Genomic DNA, 24,875 nt, shown 5'->3' with positions numbered 1-24,875 from the left:
ATCCACAGGCAGCTATTTGTTTTAAATCATGTTAGCAGTCGATTTCACTTATGTGAAAAGAATTAACCATAGAATAAGATATTCTAAGGGTTTTGCAAAGAGAATGTAGCGTTTGCCAAAAATGGGAAATTTGCAATTGTTATCTGAAAGTAACTTACATGACATAGCTATGGATAGTTTCCAGTTGTACTATAAATAGGTTTCACACAATCCTTTTACTTAATTTACGTGAAATGCCAGGGCCTTTATTTTGGATATCATCTAAATAACACACCTAAATTCTTTATGTGGGCAGTGCATGCTTTTAATAGTTAATCACGAACCTCGTCACCAGTCCTGCATTACTCATTGATTGCAACACTTAAGTAAAACTCTCATGCCTCTTGTCACAGCAATTAATGCTCGTCGATAATAAAATGTGAGGCTGGATGAACACAGGAGCACAAAAGCTGACGTTTCGGGCCTAGACCCTTCATCAGAGAGGGGGATGGGGTGAGGGTTCTGGAATAAATAGGGAGAGAGGGGGAGGCGGACCGAAGATGGAGAGAAAAGAAGATAGTTGGAGAGGAGAGTATAGGTGGGGAGGTAGGGAGGGGATAGGTCAGTCCAGGGAAGATGGACAGGTCAAGGAGGTGGGATGAGGTTAGTAGGTAGGAGATGGAGGTGCGGCTTGGGGTGGGAGGAAGGGATGGGTGAGAGGAAGAATAGGTTAGGGAGGCAGAGACAGGTTGGACTGGTTTTGGGATGCAGTGGGTGGAGGGGAAGAGCTGGGCTGGTTGTGTGGTGCAGTGGGAGGAGGGGACGAACTGGGCTGGTTTTGGGATGCGGTGGGGGAAGGGGAGATTTTGAAGCTGGTGAAGCCCACATTGAAACCATTCGGTTGCAGGGTTCCCAAGCGGAATATGAGTTGCTGTTCATCCCACCCACAGCCTCCAACCTCATTGTTCCCCAACCCCGCACGGCCCGTTTCTATCTCCTTCCCAAAATCCACAAACCTGCCTGCCCTGGTCGACCCATCGTCTCACCCTGCTCCTGCCCCACCGAACCCATCTCCACCTATCTGGACTCCATTTTCTCCCCTTTGGTCCAGGAACTCCCTAACTACGTCCGTGACACCACCCACGCCCTCCACCTCCTCCAGGACTTCCACTTCCCTGGCCCCCAACACCTCATTTTCACCATGGACGTCCAGTCCCTATACACCTGCATTCCGCATGCAGATGGCCTCATGGCCCTCCACTTCTTCCTGTCCCGCAGGCCCGACCAGCTCCCCCTCCACCGACACCCTCACCCGCCTAGCCGAACTCGTCCTCACCCTCAACAACTTCTCTTTCGATTCCTCCCATTTCCTACAGACTTAGGGGGTGGCCATGGGCACCCGCATGGGCTGGAGCTATGCCTGCCTCTTTGTAGGTTACGTGGAACAGTCCCTCTTCCGCACCTACACAGGCCCCAAACCCTACCTCTTCCTCCGTTACATTGATGACTGTATTGGCGCCGCCTCTTGCTCCACAGTGGAGCTTGAACAGTTCATCCACTTCACCAACCCCTTCCACCCCAACCTTCAGTTCACCTGGGCCATCTTCAGCACATCCCTCACCTTCCTGGATCTCTCAATCTCCATCTCAGGCAACCAGCTTGTAATTGATGTCCATTTCAAGCCCACCGACTCTCACAGCTACCTAGAATACACCTCCTCCCACCCACCGTCCTGCAAAAATTCCATCCCCTATTCCCAATTCCTCAGCCTCCGCCGCATCTGCTCCCACGATGAGGCATTCCACTCCCGCACATCCCAGATGTCCAAGTTCTTCAAGGACCACAACTTTCCCCCCACAGGTGGTCGAGAACGCCCTTGACCGCGTCTCCCGCATTTCCCGCAACACATCCCTCACACCCCGCCCCCGCCACAACTGCCCAAAGAGGATCCCCCTCGTTCTCACACACCACCCCACCAACCTCCAGATACAACGCATCATCCTCCGACACTTCCGCCATCTACAATCCGACCCCAACACCCAAGACATTTTTCCATCCCCACCCTTGTCTGCTTTCCGGAGAGACCACTCTCTCCGCGACTCCCTTGTTCGCTCCACACTGCCCTTCAACCCCACCACATCCGGCACCTTCCCCTGCAACCGCAGGAAATGCTACACTTGCCCCCACACCTCCTCCCTCACCCCTATCCCAGGCCCCATGATGACTTTCCACATTAAGCAGAGGTTCACCTGCACATCTGCCAATGTGGTATACTGCATCCACTGTACCCGGTGTGGCTTCCTCTACATTGGGGAAACCAAGCAGAGGCTTGGGGACCGCTTTGCAGAACACCTCCGCTCGGTTCGCAATAAACAACTGCACCTCCCAGTCACAAACCATTTCCACTCCCCCTCCCATTCTTTAGATGACATGTCCATCACGGGCCTCCTGCAGTGCCACAATGATGCCACCCGAAGGTTGCAGGAACAGCAACTCATATTCCGCTTGGGAACCCTGCAGCCCAATCGTATCAATGTGGACTTCACCAGCTTCAAAATCTCCCCTTCCCCCACCGCATCCCAAAACCAGCCCAGTTCGTCCCCTCCCCCCACTGCACCACACAACCAGCCCAGCTCTTCCCCTCCACCCACTGCATCCCAAAACCAGTCCAACCTGTCTCTGCCTCCCTAACCTGTTCTTCCTCTCACCCATCCCTTCCTCCAACCCCAAGCCGCACCTCCATCTCCTACCTACTAACCTCATCCCACCTCCTTGACCTGTCCGTCTTCTCTGGACTGACCTATCCCCTCCCTACCTCCCCACCTATACTCTCCTCTCCACCTATCTTCTTTTCTCTCCATCTTCGGTCCGCCTCCCCCTCTCTCCCTATTTATTCCAGAACCCTCACCCCATCCCCCTCTCTGATGAAGGGTCTAGGCCCGAAACGTCAGCTTTTGTGCTCCTGAGATGCTGCTGGGCCTGCTGTGTTCATCCAGCCTCACATTTTATTATCTTGGATTCTCCAGCATCTGCAGTTCCCATTATCACTGATAACTAATGCTCGTCTCTTGGGTAAGATATATTAAATACAACACCAAGTGAAATAATCAGTGATTGCGTGCGTGCGATGCAAAGATTGGTAATTGAACCTGGGTTCCAGTGATTGCTGTCCACAGTGGATGACGTTTACTCCCAAAAATAATGAGGTTTTTATTCCTGAATCAAAATCACAGGGTAGTTTATGAAATTGGAAACATTTCAGGTTATGATAATTGCAGTTTGTTGAAAATTATATTGCAAGAGGGTCGAGTTACTCGACTATATCAGTGTTGTAATCGACCCACTTCATGAATCTACCTTCCTTGGATTCAATTGCACTTCACTAACAACAGCAGGTTATATTCACTTGGCTTGTTTGACATGATACAGCATACCCAGCTACCTGATAGGAGCATTATCAAACACCATTAGACTGAGAAGTTTAAGGAGATACTAGAGGCGATGACTAAAGCTTTCATCAAAGATTCAGGTTTTAAGGAGTGCTGGAGAGGAGAGAAAGGCAGAGAGGTTTTAGGAAAGGAATTTCAAAGCTTAGAGCCTAGGTAGCTTAAGGAAAAGGATAGAAATCACACAAAGCCAAGTTATAGTCCAACAGGATTATTTGAAAGCACAAACGTTTGAAGTACTGCTCCTTCAACATGTAAAGGTGCATATTCTATGACTTTTATTGCACTAAATCATTGAAGTTAGTTCCTTGTGAGAATACATAAAGATGCTCATTAAATTAAAGTTGTCTTTCTTTTCCTTCCTTTGCTTCTGGCCACATATTTGTCTTTGATATGGCACAGGGACAATACTGGACTTTCTACTATTTTTTGTATAATAGTTGTTTTTCCATGAGAACTGGAAAAAGCAATGTAAGCTGAAAAACAAACTGATACAATTAGGAAGAACAAGTGAGACAATATAAACTAAGGAGCAGATTTCTAAATGGGGTGCAGAATCAGTGATCTCCACTGGTCTCCAGGCACAAAGAGGGGCAGAACAGTTTGAAAAGCCAGTTCAAATTCTTTATAAATACAGGCACAGAACATAAAAGTAACGGTATTATATTTAACCTTTATAAAGCACTTTTTTGAAAAAAATTGTTCATGGGATGTCAGTATTGTTAGCCAAGACAAAACTTATTGCCCCCGAATAGCTGATAGTGAGCTACCTTCTTGAACTACTGCACTCCTTGAATTGCAGGGATAACCATGGTAGCGGTAGCTGGGGTGTTCGAGTATATATTGATCCTGTGACACCAAAGGCATAGTGTTATGGTTCCAGGACGGTGAGCGGATTGGAGGAAAGCTCGCAGGTGGTGATGTACCTTGTATCTGCTGCCCTTGTCTTTCGAGATGGGGTTGGTTATGGGTTGGCAAAAGGGGAATTGCTGCAGTGCATCTTGCAAATACTGTCATAGTGTGTCATTGGTGAGTGCTGATGGTGGTGGTTGAGATACCAACCAAGCAGGCTTCTTTGACGTGGGTGGTTTTATGCTTTTTGAGTGTAGTTGGAACTGCACCTATCCAGGCAAGTGGCCAGGGTTACACCACATTTCTGCCTTCTGCCTTGCAAGTGAACAGGTAGCATGGAGATTGGAGGTGATTTACTTGCCAAATATTTTCTGGCCTCTGAGCTTCTTCTAGAGCCACAGCATTTGTATGGCCAGTCCAGTTTAGTTTCTGATGAATGGCAACCATCAGGATTTTGATGTTGTAGGATTCAGCTTTGTTAATGCATTGAAAATCAATGGGAGAAGATCAGATTATTGTTTGTTGGAAATTGTCATTCTCTGGCACTTCAGTGATGCAAGCTATTCAGCCATGATGCAAGTCTTACTTCCCATTTAGCAGTCCAAACCTGGGTGCTGCCCAAGCTATGTTAGGTATGGGCGCAAGCTGCTTTAGTATCTGAGGAGTCACTTCTGACCTTGTGATGGAGGGGAGACAATCAACAAAATCGCTGGTAATTGTAGGACACCGCCCTAAGGTTACACATCATCTTGAATATTGTTTTCAATTCTGGGCACTGAGCTTTGAAGAAGGTACGAAAGCTGCAGAGAATTTGTAGAAAAGATTCACAATTGAAGCTCCAGGGATGAGTAACTTCAATTATGTGCGTAGAATGAAGAAGCCTGATCATCTTCATGAGTGCTTCATCAATGACATTCCGTCTATCATTAAGGTCAGAAGTGGAGATGTTCACCAAGGATTGCACAATGTTCAGCACCATTCACCACTCCTTAGGTACTGAAGCAGTCATTATGTTGAAATGCAATAAGATGTGGAGAGTATTCAGGTTTTGGCTAACAACTGGCAAGTAACATCGGTGCCACATAAATGCCAGGCAATGACCATCACCAATAAGAGACAATTTGACCATCACCCGTTGATATTCAACGGTGTTGCCTTCACTGAATTCCCCACGATCAATATCCTAGGGGTCACTGTTGACCAGAAACTCAGCTGGACTTGCCACATAAACACAGTACTTACAAGCACTGGTTAACAGTCGAGAAGTACTGTGGCAAGTAACTCCCCTACTAACTTGCCAAAGTCTGTCCATCAGCTATTAGGCAGAAGTTAGGCATGTGATAAAACACTTCCCACTTGCCTGGATGGTTGCAGGTCCAACGATACTCAAGAAGCTTGCCACCATCCAGAACAAAGCAGCCCCTTTGATTGGGGACCAGATCCCAAACAGTCACTTGCTCCATCATTGATGCTCAGTAGCAGCAGTGTGTCCTACCTCCATGTTGCACTGCTGAAAGGTCCCTAGGCAGCACCTTACAAGCTCACAACCAGTTCCATCTAGAAGGGCAAGGGCAGCAGATGAATGGGAACACTACCACCTACATGTTCCCCTCCAAGCCTCTCACCATCCTGACTTGGAAATGTATCATCATTCCTTCAGTTTCACCAGTTTAAAATCCTGCAATTCCCTCCCTAATGTCATTGTGGGTCTACCTATAGCACATGGACTGCAGCAGTTCGAGAAGGCAGCTCATCACCACTGTACAAACAGGGTCAAGAGGCGATTTGGTCAAGGTGATCAACTTATGAGGCGTCAAGTCAAAGAGAAAGAAGCTGGGCTATTTGACAGAACAGTCATGAACCAAAGGACACAAATTTCAAGTGATTGTCAAAAGAACCACAGATGGCATGAACAAAATCTTTCTGATGCAATAGCTATGATCTGGAATGCACTGCCTGGGAGATTGGTGGAGGTGTATTAACTCGTGATATTTAAAAGGGAATTTGATGAACAATTGAAGAAAAAAAATCAGGGCTACAAGAAAAGCTGGCGAGTGGAACAAACAACTTATTCGCGCAGATTGCTGACACTGGTTGCATGGCTCAATTAAACTTCCTTCTGTGCTATAACAAGTCTATGATTCTTTAATCAATGTAGATATAGTTTGCCTGTATATACTGATGGTATCTCATCATTATTGACCTCAGCTCTGCAACATTTCTGTTCAGGTTAGATATTTGATGTCAAGCAATAAAGGAATCATAGTCTTTGTATCATGATCTTCTGCAGAAGGGCCACTGGACCCGAGACATTAATGTGACTTTTTCTCCACAGCAACAGCCAGACCTGCTGAATTTTTCCAGCAATTTTTGATTTTGTTACTGATTTCCAGTATCCACATTTCTTTGCTGTTTTTATCTTGCCTCTTCTCATTGGAAATAGTCTGAAGTTGAGTTGTTCAACTCCCACCAGGATCTTTACAACCAAGTTCTGAAGTTGAGTTCCAATGGTAATATGTTTGGTATTAAGCTCAATCCAGAACAAAGTTCAAAATGTTATCCAGCTGCAGAAGCAATAGCTTCTACCTCCTAAATATTAGTGGCCACCACCTCTGCCAATTCTCCAGTATGACTGAAAACATGCCATCACTATTTTCTGTAATGCAGTATTCAGTCCCTTTGAATTCCACCTTACTTAAACTCCAGACACGTCCCCAACTTGGCTGCTTACATGATAATCCTACACTAAGTTCCACTCAACTGTCACCTTTGCCCTGACTGATACCCATTCGCTTCCTGCCCTCTTGCTTCATTGCTTTCAAATTGTTGAGAATTTATCTAAAATCTCTCATTCCTACTCCAGCTTTAGTTCAATTCTGACTCCAGGCGTCAGCTTCCAGACTGATTTATCATCATTTGAAAAAATACCTCCAAATCATCTTACACTGAACATTTAGACTTCTTTAAAAAACCCTTTCAGCGTTGCAAAGTTGCATTGCATCTACAAGATTAATCGTAAAACTTAATAATAATGCTCACTGTATCTCGACCAGTTCTTTCCTACTCCTCTCTACCTGTGGATTTGTGCAGGGAACTATGTTAATGAAGGGTCTTGTGGTAAAATGGCAAGTGTTCCTGATTTCTAAATTAGAAACCTTGAGTTTGAAGCCCATCCCAGGACTTGATCAAGAAAAGTGCATCCATGCCGCAGGTGAACAGGTTCGGTGTCAACCTGTAGATCTGGTCAACACACACCAATGACAAGCAGTACAAGAAGAGAGATACCATGTTATAATGTGTAATGGACAAATTGGACCCTCTGCCATCACTGTCCACAGCTCTGTCCAGCATGCTCACAAAGGATCATGTTCTGTCCAACATGCTCACAAATGATCATGTTGCCACAGAGGCCTGGAGTCTTGTGAACTGCAAAATGCCACTACCATTGTGCTAATTGCAGATATGCATTAATGCAGAAGGAGCAGTAAATACGAGTCATTGAGTTCATTACCAAGCACATTAAAGCAACAGATTGTCTCAACCTCTCGAACTTCTCACTGTATGCAGCACAGTTTCAGCCACAGTGAAAGGGTTTTCTGATATTACAGATTCAGGGTTTGAGTGAAGATTTGTAGCTTGGGTGCTGGCTGTAGATACTGGTGTGTTCACTGAGCTGGGAGGTTTGACAGCAGGTGTTTCGTCCCTGTACTGGATGATAAACTCAGTGCTGTGGAGCATCCTCCTATTAAGTTTCAGTGGAGGATCCACAGCACTGAGAATATCACCAAGTAAAGGGACAAAACGTCTGCTACCAAACCTCCCAGCTTGACGAACACACCAACATCTATGCTATTATAGACATTTCATTCCTCTATAAATTTGGAAAACCAACTGTGAATCAGACAGAAATTGCTGGCCAAATTCAGCAGGGTCACTTGATGTGAAAAATTAACTTTGCTTTCTTCACACAGACCTGGTGAGTTTCACCAGCAATTTCTATGTTTCATTTCAGATCTCCAGCATCTACCATCCTTTATTTTCTATTCAAACAGTTTGACACAATTTATTCATGCAATGACCAGCCTAACATGTACAATTTTGATCCTCTTGTGTGTTTTCATTTTCTGTATGCAGTGCAGGTTTTTAAGATACTTTCCTGAACTTGACAGAACTTTCAAAAGTCAGGACAGCTATAGTGGGACAAATGGTCTCCTGTGCTGCATGGATCTGTGATTTCCAGACATTGTTGGAGGTTGCTGCAACTTAACAGAAGATACAATTTAAGAACAACAACAAAGTTGCTGGAAAAGCTCAGGCAGCATCTGTGACGTGAATAAAGAGTTAATGTTTCAGGCCCTGCCAGACCTGCTGAGTTTTTCCATTAACTTTGTTCTTGTTCCTGATTTACAGCACTCACAGTTCTTTCGGTTTTTATGACACATTTAAAGAAGATCAACTCTAACTTCTTTCCAAAGCCTTGTACCTTTTACTCTATGTTATTACCTGCATCAATCTTAAATCAAGCACAAATATGGTTAGATTCACAGCCCCCTTCAAGAAGTACCTCTTATTGCATTAGTATAAAATGTTACTTTCACACAAATGGGTACGTATAAACGACTCCATTATTTAGTTTAAAGAGGAGATTTAGTATTATAAATTGTAATGGAATACCTGACGGCCTGACAGTAGAGAGATTTTTGTCCTGCTGTAAATCACATCTGATATCATCGGTTACCCATACAACAGGTTTCCGCAGTTGGCTGTTTAGATTGAGTTGAGGGGTAAACTCAAAAACCCAAACTCAAAAATGAGTTGGTTTGTGTTTGGTATAAACACCAGAAAAAGATGCTAGTTGGAACGTTGTAAAATTTATGCAATATTGCAAATTAGTTCAGCGTTCTTCTAAGAAATGTCCCAAAGATAGCAATGGCAGAGGTCTGGGAATCAGGCCCCAGAGTTCACAGTCCTTACTGAAACTGACAGCTTCACGGCCAAGGCTGGAGGGTTTACTCACCAACACTCCTGCCCAAACTCCATTGCCATCTTCCTTGTGCCAGTTCTTCCAGCAAATGGTCGTAGATAAAGAAGTGTAAGCTTTTCATTGGAACATTGACTTAACAGCAGCAGTAGCTTCTGCAGCCACAACCCAAAGAATTACATGTGATTTGTGCAGCCCTTTGCATTGTTTTGAGTCTGGAGGTTGACCCCATGCCCCACTCAACTGCTGTACGCTTTCAATACTTAAAATATTTAACTGCAGGCAGCCAGAACTGAGCACTTACTGAGCAGGTATCAAAAGAGGACTGTTCCACATCATTCATCAAGAATAAAACTCTACTTCAAATCCATGCCGACATTCCAGATAGTAAGAAGGGGATACTTACTTGATGTGATGTGCTTCAGATTATGTTTTATTAACTGCTGGGATGGTTCGTGTATCCAAGCTGACAGTGTCCTGTGTTGCTCAGGTGAGCACAACTGTGTGGTGGTGGTGGAATAGATGTGGTGATTGAATTAAATGAGTAGGTGTGGTCTTGTAACTCTTACAGTGAGTGTCAGAACCAGATAGACCTGATTAGCCATTTCTCTATTCATCCATGAGAAAGTATTCATTTACAGTGCACGGAGGATAAATGTATCTTTCACAATGGTTAGGTGGGTGTGTTCTGTGCACCTTAACAATGTAAGATATTTTGTGCTGTTCTATTTGTGTGACATAGATTCTTATGTTTGGTTAGTTTTATCAGCAACCTGCCCAAACATAATTCATCTGGGAGTCACCCAGCGATGCTGCAAGAAAGAGCAGAATTTCAATCAAGTAGAAATGATTTTGACAAACTTTTCAACATAAAATTCCTGTAATTCAAAAACCCATCTCTTAAGAATTTAGGTGAGATTAGATTTCCTGGTAGTGTGAAAGGGAAAACTTGCATTTACAAAGCACCTGTCACAAATCAATTTGATTTGATTTGATTTATTATGGTCACAAGAATTGAGACACAGTGAAAAGTATAGTTTTATGTGCTAAACAGATAAGTCATATCTTAAGTAAGTACATCAGGGTAATAGGACAGTGTTACAGCTACAGAGAAGGTGCAGAGAAATATTAACTCTAATATCTGTTCATAAGTCTGCTATCAGTGGGGAAGAAACTGTTCTTGAATTTGTTGTTTTTGAGTTTGAGTTTGATTTATTATTGTAACATGTACCAAGATGCAGTGAAAAATATGATTTTGCATGCTATACACAGATCATACCATACAAAGTACTGCAGAGGAACAGAACAAAGTGCACAATACAGTGTTACAGCCTCAGAGAAGATGTAGAGAGAGAGAGAGATCAACATTGAGATGTCCGTTCAAAAGTCTGATAACAATGGGGGAAGAAGCTGTTCTTGAATCTGTTCATAGGGGTATTCAAACTTTTATGTTTTCTGACCAGTGCAGCAGGACAGAGGGAATATAACCACGGTGGGAAGGGCATTTGATTATATTGGCTGCTTTTCCAATGCAGGAGATGGAGTTAATGGAAGAAAGGCTGGCTGGAGTGCATTCACAGCTGTCTGTAATTTCTTGCAGTCTTGGGCAGAACAGTTTCTATACCAAGCTGTGGTCATCCCTCCTATTGACTGACCAGGTCATACCTACCACCAGTGTCTATCTATCACCACCATTCTGCCTCTACCTCTCTCTCCCTCCACTATCAGCAGCTGCCCCTACCCCTACATCCAGTCCTGAAGAAGGGTGATACCCAAAACGTTGACTGCTCCTTTCCTCCAGATGCTGCCTGGCCTGCTGTGTTCCTCCTGTTTTTCTACCCTAGATTCCAGCATCGACAGTTTTTATTTTGTCTCGAACCGAGGATCCTTTTTACGGTGCATCTATAAAAATAAATAAGAGTTATTGTGGACATGCCGAATCTCCTCAGCCTCCTGAGGAAGTAGAGATGTTGGTGTGCTTTCTTGACTATAGCAGCGAAGTACATGAACCAGGAAAGATTGTTGCTGATATTTATTCCTAGGAACTTGAAGCTCTCAACCACCTCCACCTCAGCACCATTGATACAGGCAGGGGTGTGTCCTCCACTCTGCTTCCTGAAGTCAATGACCAGCTCCTTCATTTTGTTGATGTTGAGGGAAAGATTCTTGTCTTCCCATTAGGCACTAAACCATCCCTGTCTTTCCTGTCTACTGTCTTGTTGTTGTTTGAGATCCAACCCACTGCAGTAATATCATCGGTAAATTTGTCAATGGACCTAGAGCTGAATTTGACTGCACAGTTGTGAATGTATAACAAGTATGGTCAGGGGCTGAGTACACAGTCTCATGGGTGTTGAGGGTTATCATGAAGGAAGTGTTGTCGGCTGTCCATACAGATTGTGGTCTGTGGGTCACGAATTCAGTTGCACAGGGACATTTTAAAGGAAACTGCAGCCAGTAAATTACTTTTGAAGTGTAGTTAGTTCATATGTCAGAAAAGTGAACCGTTGGTATCACAAACAACAGATGCATATATAACGATTGTACATACCTCAGAATTTCATATTCTCGTAGACACATAACACTTTTTTTGGAATTAGATATTAAATGCATTTTTATTGCGATAAATTATGTATCTTGTTTTGTAACTTGGCAACCATGCAACAAAATTTGTAGCCAACTTTTAATCTATTTAAAGGTCTCGTTCATTAATCAGCTGATATGAATACACATGTTAAAGTCATTGACACGTTTGGAAATAAAGGAATAGATTAGATTCCCTACAGTGTGGAAACAGGCCCTTATGGCCCAACAAGTCCACACCGCCCCTTGGAGCATCCCACCCAAACCCATCCCCCTATAGCCCACACACCCCTGAACACTACAGGCAATTTAGTATGGCCGATCCACGTCGCCTGCACATCTTTGGATTGTGGGAGGAAACCGAAGCACCCAGAGGAAACCCATGCAGACACGGGGAGAATGTGCAAACTCCGCACAGACAGTTACCCAAGGCTAGAATCAAACCCAGGTCCCTGGCACTGAGAGGCTGCAGTGCTAACCACTGAGCCACCGTGCCGCCCAGAATGTTCATCTTTGTTCTCTTTTACTATTCAGGCAATCTTGGAATGTAGCTAGATTAGATCATAAGATGTTAAATAAGTCCTGAAAATTGAGAGGGAATGAGATTTTAACAGGATCTCATTGTCAGCAGGAGTATGTGGGGTCAGTGATGTTACTGTAATTTACAGTGTGGGGGTGGGAGGGTGTTGCTATCGGGAATGATTTGTAAGTTTGCACTGGAGGTTGGATACTCTCTAGGGGAGAAAGAGCGACATTATAGAGGCTCTTAAAATGACGAAGGAGCTTGATGCAGTGGTTTCTAAATGCAAGTGAGTCCAGATCAAGGTGTAATTCAGATATTGATGTAATTCATGTGTTGATGTGGTACAAATTGTGAGATTGTTCAAAATTTAGCATCTGTTTGTATTTTTACTGATGATTGCAATATGAAAAGCTTCAGCAGCACTCTGTCTTACAAAGCAAAGTAAATATGAGAATATCACTAACAGACCGAACAGAGAATTTCAGAGGAATTTCGTATCGTAAACATAGGCGAGAATGGAGAAATTGTTGCCGTGGTGTATTTGAGGCAGGTAGTATTGACACACCTAATGGGGAGCAGAATGTACTGTATGATGAAGAAGGGATTAGACAGATAGAGAACCAGGTGGAAAGAGATCTTAGACTGGGAATAAAAAAAACCTGTGGAATGTAAACACTGGCATTGATCCAACGGGGCAAGCAGCTCGTATCTGTTTCATTGATTTCTGGTAATTCTGTGTAGACCCACTCGACATCAGATTGAAACATACATGAATAAAATTCCCGGGGCTTCATTTTTGTCCCACCAATTAGTTTGACCATCCAATGAAAAGGATCTGGCTGAGCTAGGGACACCTTAACCTTTTGAGCCTGTTCTGCCAATTAGCAAGTTCACATTCTATTTACACTCTAACTTACCGGATTATCCCTGTATTCCTTAATTTCTTTTAACCTTGACTTTACTCGATGATATGAGAGCAAGACAGAGGAGCAGGAGTACATTGCACAGTCCCTCAGACTTATTCTACCATTCAGTACAAGCAAGGATGATGTATGATAATAACGCAATATTCCCACCCACTCCCCATATCCCGTTCTGCTAACTGAGAGGCTGACAAACTGTCAATCACAGCCTGAACTGTGTTCCATGTTTCAGTATCAGAGATAATGGGAACTGCAGATGCTGGAGATTCCAAGATAATAAAATGTGAGGCTGGATGAACACAGCAGGCCAAGCAGCATCTCAGGAGCACAAATGCTGACGTTTCGGGCCTAGACCCTTCATCAGAGAGGGGGATGGGGGGAGGGAACTGGAATAAATAGGGAGAGAGGGGGAGGCGGACCGAAGATGGAGAGTAAAGAAGATAGGTGGAGAGAGTGTAGGTGGGGAGGTAGGGAGGGGATAGGTCAGTCCAGGGAAGACGGACAGGTCAAGGAGGTGGGATGAGGTTAGTAGGTAACGGGGGGTGCGGCTTGGGGTGGGAGGAAGGGATGGGTGAGAGGAAGAACCGGTTAGGGAGGCAGAGACAGGTTGGACTGGTTTTGGGATGCAGTGGGTGGGGGGGAAGAGCTGGGCTGGTTGTGTGGTGCAGTGGGGGGAGCGGACGAACTGGGCTGGTTGAGGGATGCAGTAGGGGAAGGGGAGATTTTGAAACTGGTGAAGTCCACATTGATACCATATGGCTGCAGGGTTCCCAGGCGGAATATGAGTTGCTGTTCCTGCAACCTTCGGGTGGCATCATTGTGGCAGTGCAGGAGGCCCATGATGGACATGTCATCAAGAGAATGGGAGGGGGAGTGGAAATGGTTTGCGACTGGGAGGTGCAGTTGTTTTTTGCGAACTGAGCGGAGGTGTTCTGCAAAGCGGTCCCCAAGCCTCCGCTTGGTTTCCCCAATGTAGAGGAAGCCGCACCGGGTACAGTGGATGCAGTATACCACATTGGCAGATGTGCAGGTGAACCTCTGCTTGATGTGGAATGTCATCTTGGGGCCTGGGATGGGGGTGAGGGAGGAGGTGTGGGGACAAGTGTAGCATTTACTGCGGTTGCAGGGGAAGGTGCCAGGTGTGGTGGGGTTGGAGGGCAGTGTGGAGCGAACAAGGGAGTCACGGAGAGAGTGGCCTCATCCCACCTCCTTGACCTGTCCGTCTTCCCTGGACAGACCTATCCCCTCCCTACCTCCCCACCTACACTCTCTCCACCTATCTTCTTTACTCTCCATCTTCGGTCCGCCTCCCCCTCTCTCCCTATTTATTCCAGTTCCCTCCCCCCATCCCCCTCTCTGATGAAGGGTCTAGGCCCGAAACGTCAGCTTTTGTGCTCCTGAGATGCTGCTTGGCCTGCTGTGTTCGTCCAGCCTCACATTTTATTATCTTGGAATCTCCAGCATCTGCAGTTCCCATTATCTCTGATACTATTTTAACCTCACTGCGAAGCCTCTTCCAGGGATGCCTAACCTGAAGAAGTTACCCTCCTCCCTCCGGACCAACCTCAGGGAATCTCTCTCCCATTGCAACTCTCTTGTAATCTCTTCGGCCTTGAAACTGCTCGACCATGTCCTGAAGCAAACCAGGTACCACAGCCACATCACCTTCCTCAGCACCTGCCTACGGAACCAGATCATCCCAAAGGGACTACAGTCCACATTTCAGCCTTCCCAATTTGGCCCCAACTGTGACCACCTCTACACCCAGAACATTCAGACCCTTCAGAAGCGGTTCTCCCTGCGAGTCCTGAAACAGACACTCGCAGCCATGCGCCGGCACCTCCAAGCACTGCAATCCAGCCTGCCCCAGCTCAGAGCCTCCCTCTCCCAGACCTGCAAAGGACCCCTGCTGTTTTTTATCCTCCGCAGGATCCACAGACTGAACACCCAGTTCCACTCAGCTTTACTGGACACCAAAAATCGTAAGTACAACCAACTCACGGGCCCCTGCCCCCCACAAGAGGATTCCTGCGCCCCCCAAATCCCGACTCTGTACCTGCCCCTCCCCCACCATGCACCCGCCGCCATTGACCATGAGGACACGGCCGGAGACCCCACCGATGACGTCACATCTGCCTCCGCCGGCCACAGAACTTCCGGAACCGCTGCTGCAGTCACCACCTCCACGTCCAGGTACTACAGCCCACACACCACCCTCACCTCAGCTGCTGCCGCCCACCCCGATCCTCCCACCGCCGACGCAACCCCGCCCACGGTCGACGCCGACGGAACCCCGCCCACGGCCGGCGAAACCCCGCCCACAGCCGACGCCGACGGAACCCCGCCCACGGCCGACGGAACCCCGCCCACGGCCGACGACCTCATCGCTCCGCCCACAACCTCCACAGCCAGCAACCCCAGAGGAGACAGCCACACTGAGCCCTACCGCATCTTCACCTTCCCCCCAGACCTCCCACTGACTGAGGACGAACGGTCAGTCCTGAGCAAGGGGCTCACCTTTGTCCCCCTACAACCACACATCAACGAATACCAGTCACGGTCGGACATAGAGCAGTTTTTCCGCCGTCTTCGCCTCCATGCCTACTTCTTCAACCGGGAACCTAACCCTCCTTCCACTGACCCCTTCACCCGCTTCCAACACAAGTCCTCCTCCTGGACACCACCCCCAGGCCTCCTACCCTCCCTCGACCTCTTCATCTCCAACTGCCGTCGAGACATCAACCGCCTCAACCTCTCCACCCCTCTCACCAACTCCAACCTCTCCCCCGCAGAACGGGCAGCCCTCCGCTCCCTCCGCTCCAACCCCAACCTCACCATCAAACTCGCAGACAAGGGTGGCGCAGTGGTAGTATGGCGCACTGACCTCTACATCGCCGAGGCCAGACGCCAACTCTCCGACACCACCTCCTACCGCCTCCTCGATCATGACCCCACACCCGAGCACCAAACCATCATCTCCAACACCATTCACGACCTCATCACCTCAGGGGACCTCCCACCCACAGCCTCCAACCTCATTGTTCCCCAACCCTGCACGGCCCGTTTCTATCTCCTTCCCAAAATCCACAAACCTGCCTGCCCTGGTCGACCCATCGTCTCAGCCTGCTCCTGCCCCACCGAACTCATCTCCACCTATCTGGACTCCATTTTCTCCCCTTTGGTCCAGGAACTCCCCACCTACGTCCGTGACACCACCCACGCCCTCCACCTCCTCCAGGACTTCCAATTCCCTGGCCCCCAACACCTCATATTCACCATGGACGTCCAGTCCCTGTACACCTGCATTCCGCATGGAGATGGCCTCAAGGCCCTCCGCTTCTTCCTGTCCCGCAGGCCCGACCAGTCCCCCTCCACCGACACTCTCATCCGCCTAGCTGAACTCGTCCTCACACTCAACAACTTCTCTTTTGACTCCTCCCACTTCCTACAGACTAAGGGGGTGGCCATGGGCACCCGCATGGGCCCCAGCTATGCCTGCCTCTTTGTAGGTTACGTGGAACAGTCCCTCTTCCGCACCTACACAGGCCCCAAACCCCACCTCTTCCTCCGGTACATTGATGACTGTATCGGCGCCGCCTCTTGCTCCCCAGAGGAGCTCGAACAGTTCATCCACTTCACCAACACCTTCCACCCCAACCTTCAGTTCACCTGGGCCATCTCCAGCACATCCCTCACCTTCCTGGACCTCTCAGTCTCCATCTCAGGCAACCAGCTTGTAACTGATGTCCATTTCAAGCCCACCGACTCCCACAGCTACCTAGAATACACCTCCTCCCACCCACCCTCCTGCAAAAATTCCATCCCCTATTCCCAATTCCTCCGCCTCCGCCGCATCTGCTCCCACGACAAGACATTCCACTCCCGCACATCCCAGATGTCCAAGTTCTTTAAGGACCGCAACTTTCCCCCCACGGTGATCGAGAACGCCCTTGACCGCGTCTCCCGCATTTCCCGCGACACATCCCTCACACCCCGCCCCCGCCACAACCGCCCCAAGAGGATCCCCCTCGTTCTCACACACCACCCTACCAACCTCCGGATACAACGCATTATCCTCCGACACTTCCGCCATTTACAATCCGACCCCACCACCCAAGACATTTTTCCATCCCCTCCCCTGTCTGCTTTCTGGAGAGACCACTCTCTCCGTGACTCCCTTGTTCGCTCCACACTGCCCTCCAACCCCACCACACCCGGCACCTTCCCCTGCAACCGCAGGAAATGCTACACTTGTCCCCACACCTCCTCCCTCACCCCCATCCCAGGCCCCAAGATGACATTCCACATCAAGCAGAGGTTCACCTGCACATCTGCCAATGTGGTATACTGCATCCACTGTACCCGGTGCGGCTTCCTCTACATTGGGGAAGCCAAGCGGAGGCTTGGGGACCGCTTTGCAGAACACCTCCGCTCAGTTCGCAAAAAACAACTGCACCTCCCAGTCGCAAACCATTTCCACTCCCCCTCCCATTCTCTTGATGACATGTCCATCATGGGCCTCCTGCACTGCCACAATGATGCCACCCGAAGGTTGCAGGAACAGCAACTCATATTCCGCCTGGGAACCCTGCAGCCATATGGTATCAATGTGGACTTCACCAGTTTCAAAATTTCCCCTTCCCCTACTGCATCCCTCAACCAGCCCAGTTCGTCCGCTCCCCCCACTGCACCACACAACCAGCCCAGCTCTTCCCCCCCACCCACTGCATCCCAAAACCAGTCCAACCTGTCTCTGCCTCCCTAACCTGTTCTTCCTCTCACCCATCCCTTCCTCCCACCCCAAGCCGCACCCCCCGCTACCTACTAACCTCATCCCACCTCCTTGACCTGTCCGTCTTCCCTGGACTGACCTATCCCCTCCCTACCTCCCCACCTACACTCTCTCCACCTATCTTCTTTACTCTCCATCTTCGGTCCGCCTCCCCCTCTCTCCCTATTTATTCCAGTTCCCTCCCCCCATCCCCCTCTCTGATGAAGGGTCTAGGCCCGAAACGTCAACTTTTGTGCTCCTGAGATGCTGCTTGGCCTGCTGTGTTCGTCCAGCCTCACATTTTATTATCCATGTTTCAGTAACTGTGATAACAAGCTGCAGAGCTGGATGAACACAGCAGGCCAAGCAGCTTTCCTGCTCCTCTGATGCTGCTTGGCCTGCTGTGTTCATCCAGCTCTACACCTTGTTATCTCAGATTCTCCAGCATCTGCAGTTCCTACTATCTCTTGCAGTAACTGTGGCTGTCTATGGTAAAGAATCCAAAGATTTGCAGCGTGTTTGAGTAAAAAAAAATTCTCATCCCAATCCTGAAAGGCTGACCACTGATATTGTGACCTGTGTTTTAAACTCCCAACTAAGGAGCGTTTTTAAAGTCACATGACAAAGATGTTACCTGCTGTTATTGAGCTACATCAGTGGAGGTGAGGTTTATTTTTATACCCCTGCACACCAACAGATCGTAATAGCATCTCCTGATTGCAAGGAAAGATTTTGATTTGATAAGTTTCTGGATTTATAATGGCCTTGCAGTATCCTGTGCTAAATTTTGTGACAAAGCAGCAGCTGTTTGCAGTGGGAGCAGTATAACATGCTGTGGACAATGTGCCCAGTACCCACCAGCTGTTGAGTTAATGAGAGTGTTCGAATACTCAGTCACTCATCAGGAGTTGGTTAATTCTGTGTGTTGGTTTATTTAATGCAATAAAACACATTACAAGTTAGGAAGCAGGCATTACAGCAAGCTGTTGAATTTCCAAGTGGTGCAGTTTGTAGGCCCACAGTAAAATGAATGCCCAGTTGGTGTCATAATGTTGTGCACACACAGCATGTGGTGTTCTGAGAGGTGAACCCTCTCAAAGGCAAAGTGCACATATAGCACCAGCCTGCTACAATTTTACCAGTAACAGGGTTATGGCTCATAGAATCCCTACACTGTGGAAGCAGGCCATCAAGCCCACGCCAAGACCCTGAAGAGCATTCTATTCAGACATACCCATCCTTGTTTCCCGTGGCTAACCCACCTGGCTTGCACACCCCTGGGTATGATGGGCAGTTTAGCATGGCCACTGCACCATTGCTGCACATCGTTGGGCAGTGGGAGGAAACTGGAGCACCCGGAGGAAACCCACGCAGACACAGGGAGAATAATCAAACTCCACGCGGAAAGTTATCTGAGGCTAGAACTGAACCCGGGTTTCCTGGCGCTGTTAGGCAGCAGTGCTAACCAATGAGCCACCATGTCTCCATGCCATCTTGTGCTTGGGCAGCCTAGCGTATGTGTGAGTTGTGGCTTCTGGCAGTTAGTTAATCGTCACTTAAAGTTGTCATCCTGTGGCCACTGGAATTGATGCATCATTTTATTGTTTAACATCGATTGAAAAAATATCTGTCGTGAGCATGCAATATTCAAACCTTTGGGTCAGGTTAATGTTACTTCTATTCCAGTTGAAGGTGGTTGGGGTGGAAGTGGGGATTGACTCATTGGTGTGGGACGGGTGGTCTGATGGGGTGGGGATGCTTCAAAGCAAAGTGAAGTCAGAATGTTTTCTGTGACAGTGCTGGTGGGCTTGGGCAGATGAAGGTGGCTGGTTGAGATGAGTGGTGTAAGAATGATCAAAGAAGTGTCGAAATTCCAGTGAGAGTAACCTTAATCTGGAAACAAGTGAAGGGGAGGTTTTACTGGACTATTCAAAAATGGCCCAGACACAATTTTATTTCGCAGTAGTACCTCTCATCACTGCACCTCACTTTGAAGTAGAGGTGAAGGCAGACAGGAGGAGGGATGGTAATGTCGCTGGATTAATAATAAAGAAGTCCAGGCGAATGTTTGGGGGACATTGGTTCGAATCAAATCATGACCGATAGCGAAATTTAAATTCAACAAAAATCTGAAACAAGGAGCTCACCTAATGGCCAGCACGTAAGTGCTGTCAATTGTCATAAAAACCCATCTAGTTCACGATTGTCCTTTAGGGAAGGAAACCTGCCTGCCTTGCTTGGTCTGGCCTACATGTGAAACTAGACCCACATCATTATTGTTCATTCTTAACTGCTGTCTGGTCAACTCAGGATGGACAATAAATGCAGACCTGGTGAGAATTACCAACATCCCATGAACAAATGTAAAAAAAAAGTTGCAAAACAGAGAACAGCAGATTATATGTGTTGCCTCTGACACACACAGTGAAGCAAGGAGATGGGTAATTGGGGGATTGGGTACAGGCCATGGTGCCAAGCCTAAGGATAGCCCAGTGACGCCCTATGTCTTGTTACATGCATCAGCTCATTCTTATTATTATTTTTGCTCTGTTTCTAAACTGCTAGCCCAGCCAAACTAACAAGCTGACCAATTGTTGGCTGTGCAACAGGAGTTAATACACAGAGGCAATACCCAGCAGGTCATAGAGTCATGGGATTTTACAAGCCAGAAGGAGGCCATTCAACCCATCATGTCTGTACATGGGATGTGAAAGTACGAGGAGGCTTTGGAGCTAATGGGAGGGAAGATATGGGGAAGGTGTGAAGGGAGCCCAACTCAGAGTTGAATGTGGTTTACAGGAACAAATTGTGAGGCTGTAGATGGGTGATAGAGGACAGTGGGCAGACTGCTTCTGATAAGGGGCAGCACAGTGGCTCAGTGGTTAGTGCTGCCACCTCACAACCTCCCAGGACTGGGTTCAATTCCACCCGCGGGCTGTGCAGTGTTTGTACATTCACCCTCTGTCTGTGTGGATTTTCTCTGGGTGCTCCAATTTTACTCCCACAGTGTAAAGATGAGAAGGTTCGGTGGATTGGCCATGCTAAATTACCCCTAGTGTCCAGCTTGAAGGTATGTCGGTCTTGCCAAGTAACAGGGAGAGAATCTCAGATTTCCAAGTGTCCCATCCTATCATTGATGGGCTGGGGTAGTTTGATCATTCACATTCATCTCATTAAGTTTGAACTCAAGCGAGCAGAAAGAGGTGAAAACAAATTAATTAAATCATTGAGTTTGTAAAGGCACACATCTCCTACAAGAAAAAATGTGAAGTAAACCATTTTGAGCCTAATGCAGTTTAAAAAAATAAATTCAAAGTAATGGGTGTTAATCTTGCAAAGAAAATTGACAAAAAATGCATAACGTAAGTGAAAGAAAATTAGCAAAACATAAAGCCAAATATCCAAGCTTGTGGCAGGGAATGAAAGTGATATTAATTTTATGATATTTGAAGCATTCATTGAGCATCAAGAATGCACATTCCCATCAAGGGCAGCTCATTCAAATCAAGTGGAGACAATGAGGACTCTTTTCTAAAAGCATGGCAGAACTGATGTTTGCATGCCATCTTACACCTCCTCTCGTTGTCATTTTGATTGAGTCAGAGTCTACAGGTGTGAGGCTGGAAAAGCGCAGCAGGTCTTTCGGCCCCAAACATTGACCTCCCTGCCCCTCTGACGCTATCTGACCTGCTGCACTTTTCCAGCCTCTCACTTTATAGACTCATTGTAGCGTTGCATGAGGATTTTGCAGTGTCACACCCATGACTTTCTAAATGCATAATCTCAGCTGCGCTCTCCTGGAATGCCTCAAGCAAAGTACTTAACCACAGGAAATCAACAGGTAACACTGAAAGAATGCTCTCGCCCTACCCTCTCAGAGGCAGGCTGTGGGGCCTGGAAACAAGTTATACAATTTCCCAATATGTGAGAGGTCCACAAATGGATCCTGGAAGCTCTCCTATTCCTGTTAGTCATTCCCCCTTTCCCTATTGCTTGTGTTTGCTTCACAGCATTTTGTTTTAGTTAGTTGAATCATCCCAATATTGAAGACAAAAGCAACACCCAGTTGATTTTGTGAAACCAGTAAAAATAGATGATAACCAGTCAGTAGCAGATTGATTCAGTCAAAATGACAACGAGAGGAGGTGTAAGATGGCATGCAACCATCAGTTCTGCCATGCTTTTAGGAGAGGTTAGAGGAGAAGCATTATCCTTTTGTTATTGTAATTATTAAAGACTTGCCTCTGAGCACATAATGAGCCTTAAGACAGGGATTTCCAATCTGTAGGTTGCGACCCGCAGTGAAATGATAAGGCAAGCTTTTGAGGTCACAAGTTTCAATCCAGCGATGAATTCCTTGGAACTCAGATGGAATACTAAGAGCTGTGAAGGCCTTTTTAATCCATGCTTAATAACAGCTCTTTGAGACCCAATTGCTGCTGCTGACAAACAAGAGACAGTAAGAACTGCCGATGCTGGAATCAGAGAGAACACAGTGTGGAGCTGAAGGAACACAGCAGGCCAGGCATCATCAGAGGAACGGGAAAGTTGACATTTTGGGTGAGGACCCTTCTGTGTTATCCTGAGCTTAGTTACTTGTCCACGAGATTTACCAGGATGCTGCCTGGACTGGAGGGCTGGTCTTACAAGGAAAGGTTGAGGAAGTTAGGGCTTTTCTCATTGGAGTGAAGAAGGATGAGAAGTGACCTGATTGAGGTGTACAAGATGATGAGAGGCATAGAGAGAGTGGACAACCAGAGACTTTTTTCTCAGAGTCGAAATGACTATTTCGAGGAGACATAATTTTAAGTTGATTAGAGGAAGGTGTGGGGAGATGTCAGAGGTAGGTTCTTTACAGACAGAATGGTGGGTGTTTGAAATGCGCTGCCAGCTATGGTAGTGGAGTCAGATACTTTAGGCACTTTGAAACGACTCTTGGATAGGAACATAGATGATAATATAATGTAGGGTATACAGGGTAGAAAATAGAACATAGAACATTACAGCACAGTACAAGCCCCTCAGCCCATGATGTTGTGCCCAAAATTTCCCCTAAACCTAAGGTCTATCTAACCTCCACCCTGCCTTAAACTATCATCCATATGCCTACCTAATAGCCACTTAAATGCCCCTAATAAGGCTGACTCCACTACTCTCTCCGACAATGCATTTCATGCCCCTACCACTCTCGGAGTAAAGAGCCTATGTCTGATGTCTCCTCTATATCTACCTCCCCTCACTTTAAAACTATACCCCCTTGTAATAGCTACCTCCACCCTAGGAAAAAGCCTCTGGCTGTCCACTCTATCTATAACTCTGATTATTTTGTACACCTCTATCAAGTAGTAGTTTGATCTTAGTGGGATAATAGGTTGGCACAACATCGTGGGCCAAAGGGCCTGTACTGTGCTGTACTGTTCTATGTTCTACGTTCTATATTCTAATGTCACCACCGTGCTAACACTTCTGGTACTTCACCTGGTGATGCAGTCAGAAGTCACACAACACCAGGTTATAGTCAACAGGTTTTCTTTAAATCACAAGGTTTTGAACTGCTGCTTCTTCATCAAGTGAAGACTGCAACTTGGTATGGTGTGATTTCTGAGTTTGGCCACCCCAGTCCAATCCCAGTGCTTCCACAACCTGGTGAAATGGTCTTACTCCAGCAGAACAGACTTATGTTTCCAATTCGGCACTGCAATCCAGCATTTTTGTTATTATCTAATTTTAAATGCATGCATCATTTTGTAAAGGAAGTGTATTTGAAAGTCTTCAGGAGTATTGTTGGGGAAAGCAGGTCACACTTGCATCAAGGGATAATGCCATCACCGTGGCAACCGCTTTGAGTGCTCAAAACTATTTGCATAATTCTGCCACCTCCCCACCTTACAGAGTAGCATGACAATCTGTCTTTTGTTTGTATTATTCCTTTGGTTTCATTTTACATGTAGAGCTCATTTACACTGGCCCTTTTCCACTGAAGATGTGAGGATCATAAATGTATGTCAATTTAACAATGTGGATTTTTTTTCTTAATGCAACAAAAGGTCAGCGGCTCAACAAAGTACCTTGCACATTTTGAAACATCCAGAAGCGGCTGAGAGATATTTTTGCAAGCAGTCATCTGATATCCCTGTTGAATATTCTACTGGGAAAGTTTTGTGCTCAGACAGAGGAAGCCCTGTCTCGTAATTCACTTTGTGACCTTGCTGTGTGCTGCTTTTCATCTGGGTCACATGCAAATTCTGCTTCTTCTGGTGTGACCAGGTCACAACTCTATTCTGTGCTCATGGATGACAGACTTGAGTCGCCCAAAAAAATTATTGTTACGAACAAAACTTGATGATTGACAGATACTTGAATTCCAAAGCAGTGTACATCCTGCATGAAGCTTGAAAGGCATATTCTGGTTTTGTTGAACTGTTCACGTGGGAACACCAGCACCGTCCCCAGCCACTCACCATCTTGGCTTAAAAATATATCGCCATTGCTTCTGTGTGGCTGGGTTAAAACCCTGCAATTCCCTTGCTAATGGATCGTGGGTTTACCGATGGATGAGAACCGCAGTGGTTCAAGAGGCAGCTCACCACCTCCTCCTCACGGATAAGTAGAGACAGGCAAAAAATGTTGGTCCAGCCAACAATACCCACATTCCGCAAGTGAATTTAAAGAAGTTGCCTTCAATAGTCAACAAATTAAACATGGAAATAAAGCAAAATGGAATACACAAAAGCACTCAATTGGCCTGTGGGGTAAAGGGCTAGCCAAACTTTTGAGCAAATAAAAACTACTGAAAAATGTGTATAAGGAGCTGCCA

The 24,875-nt window shown here is 46.6% G+C and overlaps 2 protein-coding genes across 6 annotated transcripts in view; one reads left to right on the top strand and one right to left on the bottom strand.

The window, feature by feature from the left end:
- Positions 1–9,777, bottom strand: part of LOC125459205 (mucin-15-like) — a 29,046-nt gene extending 19,269 nt beyond the window's left edge. Inside the window, exon 1 of one of the 2 annotated variants that reach the window (XM_048545285.2) lies at positions 9,665–9,777. The gene's annotated coding sequence lies outside the window, so the exon portion shown is untranslated. Of the gene's footprint in view, positions 1–9,294; positions 9,407–9,664 lie in introns of those variants that run through there. The other variant, XM_048545286.2, reaches the window with a different exon arrangement.
- The window catches only part of ano3 (anoctamin 3), a 511,995-nt gene that overhangs the window by 394,303 nt on the left and 92,817 nt on the right, over positions 1–24,875 (top strand). The window lies entirely within an intron of this gene.

This window comes from Stegostoma tigrinum, chromosome 17 (genome assembly GCF_030684315.1).
Source record: "Stegostoma tigrinum isolate sSteTig4 chromosome 17, sSteTig4.hap1, whole genome shotgun sequence".
In the NCBI taxonomy this organism is placed as follows: domain Eukaryota; kingdom Metazoa; phylum Chordata; class Chondrichthyes; order Orectolobiformes; family Stegostomatidae; genus Stegostoma; species Stegostoma tigrinum.
Note: the sequence above shows the minus strand (reverse complement) of the source record. Positions and strands in the feature narration are given on the sequence as shown.